Consider the following 10026-nt stretch of genomic DNA (forward strand, 5'->3'; position numbering starts at 1 on the left):
GTGACTTAGTGCTGCAGCAGGTTCAATTTTATTTCAACTTTTTTTTCTCTTTTCACTGTCTGGAATATGTTTATTCTCCACCAAGTCTTGTGACCAATCATTTAGGATTATGAAACAGTTCTGCATAAGACAAAGCCACAGAGAAATTTCATTCCCTTTATCTATCTATGCTTTCACAAATACAGAGTCCACAGAATATTGTAACACCAATTATGACAGGGATGGTAAGTTGTTTTGCAATGGCACTTCCAAACAGAATCATAGAATGGTTTGTGCTAGAAGGAACCTTAAAAATCATCCAACCCTCCTCCCATGGGCATGGACACCTTCCACTAGACCAGGTTTCTCAGAGCCGCATCCTTGAATACTCCCAGGAAGGGAGCATCCACAACTGCTTTGGGCAACCAGTTCCAGCACCTTGCCACCTTCATAGTAATGAATTTCTTCAATATGTAGCAAAAGTGTTGTCCTTGTATCACTCTAAAATCACAAATTGCTCTTTTAGTATTGCAAACACAGTTCTACTGCATGCACAGCTTTCTCCCAAGGAAATGAAGGCACCTGAATGTACATAGCCACCTACCTGTGAATCATATCAGTTGTGAATTCTGCTGCTTTTGTTAGGGAACACATTCTTCCCTAAAACTTCCTGGTTTTTCAGAGCTGAAAATTACAGATCTGTCTGATGAAAGCTGTTTACTTTCCATATATGTATATGTGTGTTTGTGTAAGTATTCAAGGACTGGAGAATTAGGCAGACATTCCATACCCTTGGGCACATGGTGTGTGTTGGGGATGGTGCTATGTAGGACCAGGAGCTGAATCATCATTCAGAGTGCCTTCCAACTCAGCTTTTTCAGGAATTCTGTGACTCTTTGTCAAAGAAAAACAAGTTCACAAATGAAATATTGTAGAAAAATCCACATCCTTTACTAAATAGCATTCTTCTACCAAATTTTGGCCATAAAATATCTGACATTAATGTAAATGTCAGCACCTTGTACTGTGCTGTCCTGAAGACACTTTTCTCAAAAGACAAAGTACCTTATTAATTCTACTATGGTAGTTTAGCAAACCCTGGCCCTAATTACAGTAGTTCTGCAAAACTTGCACGCAGATCTATCAAAATAATATTTTTATTGCTGTTTGACCTGCAGGAGACCAGCTTCCATGTCAGCAACATTCAAAGCCAGTCAACATCTTCCCAAGACCTCATAGCCTCTTTATGGTCCCTCCTTACTGTCGTACTCAGATATTTAGGGGCTGCTCTCTGAAGCTTTATTCTGTTCCTCTAAAATACTTCAAGTGACTGCTGTTCATGTGTTGTTAGGTCAGAAAATATTTAGAGATTACTACTTTCATCTGCTGTATTAAAACTGATTTTTTTCCTCTGATGCTTTTATTTGTTTAGGACATATAAGACTGTTCAGTAAATATTCCAGCTTCCTGAATATTTTCACAGTAATAGTGAATGTAAAGAACTGAGCAGTTTATTTCAAGCTAGGAAAAAAAGCAAGCAACTGCTTTGAGTTTTATGGCACAATACATACATATACACTAGTAATTACTAGACAGCTCAGCACTTTCTGCAAAAATAACACTTAAAAAAAATGTGGATCTGATTTATATAGGTTATAACCTATACAGGTTATAGAGAAATCTCATAAAAATCATCTTCGCTAAAGATAACAAATTTGGAGAAATATAAAACTCATATGGAGATACACTCTGACCAAAAGCAGATTCAGCTGATAAAGTTTTGGTGTTCAAGTTTTAATCACAAGGAGAATTAATGGTGTAGTTGTTGCCCTGAAGTTTCACCAAATAAATTGCCCCAGTTTGAACTCAGAAATTCCTATCCCTCATCCAACCAATTGTACTGATTTGGGCTGAGAGAGAGTTGAGAGAGAAAGAAAAGCTTCTCCAGGGGATGATTAAGGAGCACAATCTAGTTTAGGTTTTTTGAATTGCACCCTATAAGAAGTGTTTGGTGGGACTTCCTGTTTAGTTACATGGACAATTCCCTTCAGTGGGAAAATATTTTAGCCCAAATATTTCTTTATACCTACACAATGAAGAATCAGGACTCACAAACTTGTCTTTTCAACTTGACATTCTATTAATTTTTCCCTTTCTCTTGAAATGAGATAGCAAAGGCTCATATCACAAGTGGAACAGGTATTTCAAACATATGTACCAGTTTCACTATAGTAATTATGTTTTATGAACCACATTAACTGGGTGCATGGGGTTTTGCAGATTTAGACACAAGATGATTCACAGCAAGATTGCGGTTCCTAAACACAGTGATTAACTGCTCAATAGATGACAATCTACCAACCTGAAAAAACCCAATTTGACCTGGCAATCAAAGCAGTACTTCAAAAGACACTAATTAGACCAGCAGTGCAAGGTTCTAAAGAAAGGACATCAATAACCCCAGCAACGGGCATCTGGAGTTTGTTCACTTTAGCAACTGCATTGCACATAAAATACATGACTGAGCTGGCAATTAAGTGTCTCCAGTGGTAGCAGCTGCAAGTCTGTGCTTTTCAGAATGGGTCAGGTTGGAAGGGACCACAGTGGATCATCTACTCCAGCTTCCCAGCTCAAGCAGGGTCATCCTAGAGCACCTTCAGTGATATTTGATGTGAAATCTTGAAAATGTCTGCCTTTATGAAAAAGCTGTGGATTAAGTTGTACCAGTTATTTTAGTGTAAAGGGACAGGATGACACTATTTCATATCATCTTATTTCTTTGCGCTTACCTATAGAAGAAGGTAGAAGATAGAAGATAAATGTCAACTTGGAAGGTATTTCCATCTATACTGTGTTCTTTCCTCTTTGAACATTTTGGTGCTGCAAAGTGAATGTAGCAGAATTAGCATAATTAATTAAACCAGTGGTAATATCAGAAACAGAATATATTTAATAGAATTCAATACAATTAAATCTAAAACTTTTTTACCTATATATGTTTCTGTGGGGGGATGGAAAGTTACAGAATAGAGATAGTGCAGAAGGTAGTCTCACCCCTGAGGAGTTGCAGCTGTACTAATCACCAAAGATTAGGAACAGGCCTGCCCTTAACAGGCCACAGCTGTGTCCAATGAGGATGAGTGCTATAAAAGAGTGGGTTAGCTGGGTGAGAAGGCAGCTGGAGTTTGTTTGCTGTGAGGAAGGAGTCAGTGCTGTGAGGAGCTGTCTGTGAGAAATTGCCAAGAAGGTATGGAACTTTTGCAAAAAGATGGCAACATGTTTCATCAATATTAATAATTTTTTTTCCATTTTCACTTTTTTTGTACTGTATATTTACACTTCTCACTCTACTTTCTGAAGATATTGCTTGCTTAAGTCTGATGTCTACTTTTAATGCTTTAAAAATTAGCCCATTTGGCTTAAGTCAAATATTAAAGTCAAATCTAAAATACAAAAATATTTTTACATAGGAAATTACAGTTTCGGAGAAGCATGTGCACTCTGTAGCTAACACCTTTGAGGTGATTCTGCTCTTTTACCTACAGCACGGGGAACACTTTGGAAGGGTTTCAGAAGGATACTTTGAAGCTTTGTTTCATAACGTGGGGGCATATGGATTAAGAAAATCAATCTGTTCCACCAGTCAGCCAGGAGCAATAGGTTTTTTTTTCCCCAATTAACATCCGAATGAGTTCAGAATAGTGAAAGGTGCCCATCTTAGTACTTGTTTCTTGAACCATGCTGTGCATCAATTAGAACTATATATCTATATCTCCATCTAATCATATGGATTAGATATAGCCATATAGGGATACACTAGCCAGCTGTATACAGATATAAGCATATAGATATATAGGGATATTATATGTATATATTACACATCTCTGTAGTCTATAATCTGAGTACAATTCCCCAAGCAGAGAAATTGCTCTGTTCACCAACCATAATCACACAGCAGTTCAGTTATTATTTTTTCAGCATCCTCAACAGGAAAAGCAGAACATTTTTTTCTTGAGCATTATAATACCTAACAAGACCAGGTAGGATGAGATTTTTTTTTTTCTTTGTTCAAATGTCTTTGTTAGTTTTTATATTCCAGTAAAGATAATATGCTAAGCTTTTTGAAGACACATTACTGGACAAGGAAGCAATTTTATCTTAAAAGCTTTCAGGGTGCAGTTTGACAGCTTGGGCGTTAAAATTTGTGATTTCTATGAACCAGTCTGCCAGGCTGCATCACAAGGAAGTACAAATGTGCTGTGCATGAAGTGAAGGTGCTGCATATAACCTTGAATCTTCACATGTAGGAAAGGTTAGCTCTCTCGCTCTCTCTTTCAATCACCATCTTGTAGCCATAAGTCAATATGCTCACTTGTCCTTGCCAGAGAGCTGAAATAAACATTGGAGGGAATTGTTCTGCACCAGGATAGTTTTTGACGAAGCTCATTTAGTGGCTCTGAATATAACAGCCACTGAGTACAAGACTCTGAACTGCTCCTGTAACCCTTTGTTCTTCCAGAAAGTCAAGTTCCTACTCTTTTGGACAGCTATACATCGCTTTTACCAATGATCTTTTAAAGTCAAAACTCAAAACCTTAAGTAAGAGTCCTAGACTTAGCTCAAGGTCTAGATGCCATGTCCCTTTGTGGCTGAAGGTGAGATCTCTTTCCTGTTGAAAGTCACAGGATCTTTGGGGCATTTTGCTCTTTAAGGAATGTACCTCAAGCTACCATACATTAAAAGTACCATACATTAAAAAAAAGGCCAGATGCTCATGACAATATATTGTGTCTCAATATAAGAGTCATTCATTCTTCCTAGCTCACCACTTTATTAAAGGATTTAGCAATAGTGCCTGTTTCCACAACAGTTTGAAAAATAAATCTGTGATCCATGGCATCAAAGCATTAGCATAATTCCCATGCTTTGTCTGAGAATTTGAATCTCCACCATCTACCTTCTGGACAAGAAAGTATTCTGGTGCTGAGATTCTCAAGACTTCCTTTAAAAGCATTTCCCTACTGTGTAAAAAGAAATTTAAATCCTTACTTACCTTCTCCCTGGTGAATGCCATAACCACTAGACTACCTCACAATGGGTCCAAAACTACACTGATTATCTTTTTTAAGGAAAAAGACTAGGATTGATAATCTCATCTTCAAAGGGAGCTACTCAAAGGAATTTGCAGTCAAGCCAAAGAAGAGAAAGGTATCCCAAGCTTAAAAGGAGACATTTCCATCCTTGACAAGCAGGTCTTAGACATCACCTTGTGCTATTCTTTGCAGGCTTATGTAGAGGCACATGACTTCTGCAGATCACTTTTCTATGCCCATAACCCAGGGCTGACCTAGGCATCCTCAAAGGATGAGGAATTGCAAGCGTTGCATCCTCCTTATGAGCGCAGTCCAAGATTTATTAACTTCTCATGGGAGAGATCGCAAGCTGCAACTGATCTGAAGTTTAGATATATCCAACATTTTCTGTCCAACAACAAGAATAATAAAACATCCTTAAACTATTAACTGAGCATTGGCATCCAAGAGCAGATTTCCTTCTGGCATAAATATTCCAGGCTAATTTTGGGTGAGGTGGGTGATAAACAGCTCATTTTGAAGCTGTCAGTTACTCCTTGTTTCTCCATCCTAGGATTTTTAACTTAATAACACAACCTGTCTTTTTCATGTATGATGTTGATAGTTCATAAAAAAATCTCAGAACATCCTTTACCAACTGGAAGAATGAAATCTGGGAACAGAAGAAAAACAAATCCACAAAATCATTGGATTTAGTCCTTTTCTGACCTGGCAGTTGCTTTTATAGTATTCCAAACAAATATTTTGACAACATTTTTAAAAATAAAGACCTTTTCTTCACTAAGAAAATACATTTAAGACTAATAGTAAAAAATATAACTTTTACAGCTGTGTTTAACAGAAAGACTTATCTGATGTGCATATAAATAGGTATATATGTGACAGAAAAATATAGCATAAATCTATGACTGGAGAAATTGATGAAGTGAGAAACTGAAATTAGGTGGTCAGCTGAAAAAAGAAATTTAAATTTGGGCAGTTTCCCTTGACTCCATCTCTCTAAAGTCTATTGTTCCTGAGTAGATGTGAGACTGCTGAGGCAAATTCAGCTCCTGTCATGTAAATTTAGGGTAATGGTATTGAAGTGAGTATTACATTTATTTATTGCCTTTTAGGGCAGGAGTCAACTGTACCCTGTAATTTCTGCATCAAATCCATGCTGTAAAACAGCTTCATATTTTATCAGGATCTAAATCTGCACATAGATGCATTTATTCTTGGGCATTTGCTGAAAATTGCTACTACAAGTCCACCAGTGGAGGGGAAGGTGTCCAGTGGTGTACTGGGGTTCCTTTTAATGCAAAATGTCTGTATCTTAGAAAATTATTCTTAACAGAATCCAGTGAAGGTATTTCAAAGCTCACCTCTTTCTTTGAACATAGGACGACAAATACTGTTATTGTTTACAGCTGTATGGCAGTATCTGAGAATAGCATATTGTCCTGAAAGTTCAGAAGAGCAAACAATACATTTGAAACACAAACAAAATCCCCATTCTTCAAACAAAATCTTGATTATTTTCACTCCCCTCATATTTATTTGACATTCAGCTTTGAGGCTTTAAGGAGTCATGAGAGGAGATTACTATTATTATTGTTGTTGCTACTGTTTTATGTTGCTGTTGCTACTGTTTTAATGCTGAGTTCATTTTTCTTTCATCACAGCTTGATTATGCAAAACTGTCTCACAAAATAGTCACCTAAATGGAACTGTGGTGAAATCCATATAACAGTAAAAAATAAGACCACTTAATGCATATATATAATACATGGAACTAGCTAATTTAATATAATGGTAGGCATTAGCAACAGACATCTTCTACATGTCTTCAAGTTCTATCCTATCTGGAAACCTGATAAACATCACACTTCTAGTTCAAGTTTCTGGTTTACAGCACCATTTTTATGAAAAGAGCAGAAGGGTTAGATTTCTTTGCAATGGCAGGTTTATTTGCTGCTTCTGTGAGGACCCTTCCTCTGACTTTCCCAGCCTCATTCCTCTTTTTGAACTGTGTCATTAGCAACTCTGGTTCTAGAAGTCTTGGGCTTTGTCTTCAGTCCTACTGGTCACAGAAAATGTTACCTTTCTCTTCCAGGTGGGACTGGACCTTCCAACAGCAAGTCAGACGTCCCAGACAATTCATCTTCCAAGAATTACACAGACAAGTCAGAATTTTTTTTCCTGAATAGCTGTAGGTGAATCTTCTGTTTTTGACACTTCACCTTGGCCCCTTTCATCTTTTAAGTCTTCCAAGCCTGAGTTGTGGAGTGAGATAGTGAGATCCTTTTCTTTAAGAGTTTCAGGAAGCCATTTGTAGTCACATAGCAGATGGATGCAGCATAACATCCACAAGCTATGAAGTCACATAGCAGATGGATGCCTATTAAGATCATGTCAGTCTCTTCTTCCTCTTTTTACAAAAAAAACATTTCTTGTCAAGTTCCTCAAGCATTTTTCTTGACTGTATTGCACTAAGGAAAGAACGCTTAGAAAGCTTGTCCTGTAAGCCAGTGCTCTGTACCAAAACAAAGACAACTTATGCTTCTGGAGACCTGAGGAGAAAGGTAGCACAGCCAGTCAGGCAGAACATCCTTTCTGGGCAGAGGCTCAGGTGCCAATGGACTACACATTCACTTTGGCAGCACAAGCTTTACTGTAAACACTTGTCATGGAAAAGACTACTGCAGAGAGAACTCTGTTCCCTTCACAGATTACCAACCATGAAAGAACTCACCAATGAAAAAGTTAAATAGATTATTGCAGTTATGACAGTTGTAATTGGTGACAGTTGCTTTTTGTAACCTGTTAGTAAGACTTGGATAGAGAATGATAACCCTTACGAACTAAGTCTTACAGGTTAATTAAGGAATGTAGAAGGGGAGAGTATGGAGCAATCCCTTCATGCCTTACTAAAAAGCTCTGGGATTGAATGCCTTTGCTGTGAGAAGGAAAAGGAATACTTTTTGAGGGCCTGTCTGGATTTCAAGAAGGTTGTTAGGCAAATACCAATATAATTTTTCTAATGGCATTTGGCCACATCATTGTTTCACTCTCTACTCCTGCTTACAAGTTTCCTAACTGCACTGAACCTTTACAAATTTAGGAATTCACCTCTAATAAAGAACAGCAACATTTCTTCACAACTCCTTCAAGTAAAATCCTATTTGAAAAGAAGGAAAGGTTTGCATAGTAACTGTAAGAATCTCAGAATAACATAAGAAACTGTAAGAATGTGAGGTCATATCTCAGGCTGATGGCTTTGGAGGCACATACTGAACCCATGAAAAGATAAAACAGAGCGTTAGCATCTGCCGATAACAAAGGGTCACATTTTTTCTACACCAATTATGTGGGTGTAGCCTTCTTTAGACAAAAAGTCAAGCACCCAGGTCAAGCCTTTTAAGAACAACTTTTCTAGTTATTATTAAGGGAAAAAAGTTCATATCTTGCAAAATGAAAGGCAGAGGCTGAAAAAAAAAACGATTTTGCAGTGTTTTTCTCCCCCACAGCAGATAGATTAATGGGCTTACACAGCATGATCAAAACATATAAAAATGGTATTTCACATCTCTTCTTAAGCATAGAGAAGAATTTATATTTTTTTATTAATAATATTTCTGGAATAATGGAGTTGCTCTGAGAAAAAGGCACAATAAGCTTGTTTTGTTATTCTGATACTCAACAACAATGCATACCCATATCGAATCACCAGGTTTTGACCTGGTTTTGGTTGGATGGTACTTTGCAGTATTGATTATTTAGCGTGCATCTCACTGGACCAAGAAATTTTTTCATACTTTAAGGGATGTCCTTCCATTCATACAAAGGTGAGTGTTCATTCAAAAGAACTGTAGCTAAATGTGATTACTGCGAAAAGAAAAATTTTTGTTTTTAAAAAAATCTTGCCTATCTGAAAGTGAAGCTAAAATACTTTCATTGCCAAGGCCTACAACAATATGGCACATAGAAAACCTTGTGTGTCAATATCACTTCACAAAGCATTACTAAAAGAAGCATAAGGACGAAAATCATCTGTACCACAGCAGCATCCAAATTCTCTGGTATTTTCATGGTGGTTTAATGATCCATAGCAATAATGGGAATATTTCATAAATAAGTAATGCTTTTTGTTAAAATGGCATTTCCTCAGACTAGGAATGGCAGGAGTTTTAAATGTGAAAACAAAAGCCTTGAAAGAAAGAAAGAATTTCTCTGCAAACAAAAATTTCTCAGCAAAAAAAAAAAAAAGGGGGAGAATTTGCCTTAAAGGGTGTGCATATGCTATTTTGATAGCAAGTACAGATTTCTGAATTCATAGTACAAACAGAAACAATGCAGAGCTCCTGTCAATTACTGTACCAAGTAGAATACTGCATGCTGATCCATATCTCCATAGATATGAAACAGTGACCTCATCCCTTCTACTCGAATCATGAAATCTGTTATATACAAAAATAGCTACACAGTAATTGTAAGCCATTGGCAAAGAAAAACCCAATTACCTCAAAGAATGTCAGTGGCAGCATTTGCTTCTAATTCTTGCTTTTGTTTATGGCAAAAATAATAATCATTATGTTAGCAAACCAGATGTTTATGCATCAAGCATATTAACTGAACTGGCACGCACACAGCTATAGGATAACATACACAAAAGCTGACTGATTAAGATAATGGATGAATAAACACATCAGCTGATGGAAATTACATTTGAGATTTCTGTGGAGGACTTGGAGGGAAGTACAGAACTGGAAAGAGCTAAAATGGCAATTCAAATATAAGGTCCAACATCCAAAAAGTTTGAGGTCTGAATGTAAGGAAGCTGAATGACCTAAAAGATATCTAGTCGTTCATATAACACTGTAGTTCTGACAGATGAATAATAGTACAGGGGGATGTTCAGGTTCTGCTAAGAACTGTGCTAGACTTTCGTGTTTTAAATTAATTACAGAATCAC

The 10026-nt window shown here is 37.1% G+C and overlaps 2 long non-coding RNA genes across 2 annotated transcripts; one reads left to right on the plus strand and one right to left on the minus strand.

The window, feature by feature from the left end:
* Nucleotides 1–2506: 2506 nt before the first annotated feature.
* LOC132069590 (uncharacterized) lies at nucleotides 2507–3004 on the minus strand. Its single transcript, XR_009417805.1, has 3 exons — nucleotides 2969–3004; nucleotides 2769–2859; nucleotides 2507–2685 (listed from the first exon to the last, which is right to left on the minus strand). It is a non-coding gene; the product is annotated as an uncharacterized LOC132069590 (long non-coding RNA).
* Nucleotides 3005–3165: 161 nt separating this feature from the next.
* Nucleotides 3166–7433, plus strand: LOC132079884 (uncharacterized). Its single transcript, XR_009419476.1, has 2 exons — nucleotides 3166–3226; nucleotides 7168–7433. It is a non-coding gene; the product is annotated as an uncharacterized LOC132079884 (long non-coding RNA).
* The last annotated feature ends 2593 nt before the right edge of the window (nucleotides 7434–10026 follow it).

This window comes from Ammospiza nelsoni, chromosome 1, assembly GCF_027579445.1.
Source record: "Ammospiza nelsoni isolate bAmmNel1 chromosome 1, bAmmNel1.pri, whole genome shotgun sequence".
Taxonomy (NCBI): domain Eukaryota; kingdom Metazoa; phylum Chordata; class Aves; order Passeriformes; family Passerellidae; genus Ammospiza; species Ammospiza nelsoni.